The sequence below is a fragment of the Nuphar pumila genome, chromosome 1 (genome assembly GCF_984573655.1).
Source record: "Nuphar pumila chromosome 1, dmNupPumi1.hap1.1, whole genome shotgun sequence".
NCBI lineage: Eukaryota > Viridiplantae > Streptophyta > Magnoliopsida > Nymphaeales > Nymphaeaceae > Nuphar > Nuphar pumila.
Genome location: NC_143249.1, coordinates 78,107,139 through 78,107,902, shown reverse-complemented (window position 1 = coordinate 78,107,902; position 764 = coordinate 78,107,139). Strand labels below are relative to the sequence as shown.

The window sequence follows — 764 nt, the reverse complement described above, 5'->3', positions numbered from 1 at the left end:
AAACCTGATGTAGGAGCGAGCCATTTTGAGATTAAGGCCAGTGTGATTCAAATGCTACCTTCGTTTTATGGCCTTAGCAATGAGGACCCATATCGTCATCTCGACGAATTCCTTGAGATTTGCTGGACAGTGCGAATCAATAACTTTGAAGATGACGCTATGAGGTTGACTTTGTTTCCGTTCTCTCTCAAAGATAAAGCCAAGCACTGGCTAAAATCTCTTGAGACGGTTCGTATTACTACTTGGGAAGGAATGCAGCGCGAATTCCTCAAAAAGTACTTCCCAATTGGTAAAACGAATCAGTTTCGTAAAGATATAACCAGTTTTTCTCAAATTGAGGGAGAACAGTTTCATGAGTCTTGGGAGAGATTGAAAGATCTTCTCCGCAAGTGTCCCCATCACCAGGTGCCTCGTTGGCAGTTGGTGCAGTATTTTTATGACAGGCTTACTGAGAAATATCGTCAAATGGTTGATTCGTCTTATGGGGGCACTTTTATGCTCAAGAGTGAGGACGAGGCGTGGTCTCTATTCGAGATCTTGAGTGAAAACACGATGCATCATACCTTGTCTTCACGGCTCGATAGGACTACATCTCTGTCTAGTGGTCCTAGGAAAATAGGGATTTCCGAAGTTGGGTCCGAGTTAGATTTGCGTACCAAGGTCGACCAGTTAACTAGGAAGTTAGATCAATTCCTAGCCAATTCTTCGCGAAGTCCAGTAGGAAGAGTGTGCGAGCTATATGCTAGCCCTGCACACTGTGTTTC

At 44.1% G+C, this 764-nt stretch overlaps 1 non-coding gene across 1 annotated transcript; it reads right to left on the bottom strand.

The window, feature by feature from the left end:
* Positions 1-301: 301 nt before the first annotated feature.
* On the bottom strand, positions 302-407 carry LOC149849041 (small nucleolar RNA R71). Its single transcript, XR_016426567.1, has one exon. It is a non-coding gene; the product is annotated as a small nucleolar RNA R71 (small nucleolar RNA).
* Between the last annotated feature and the right edge of the window lie 357 nt (positions 408-764).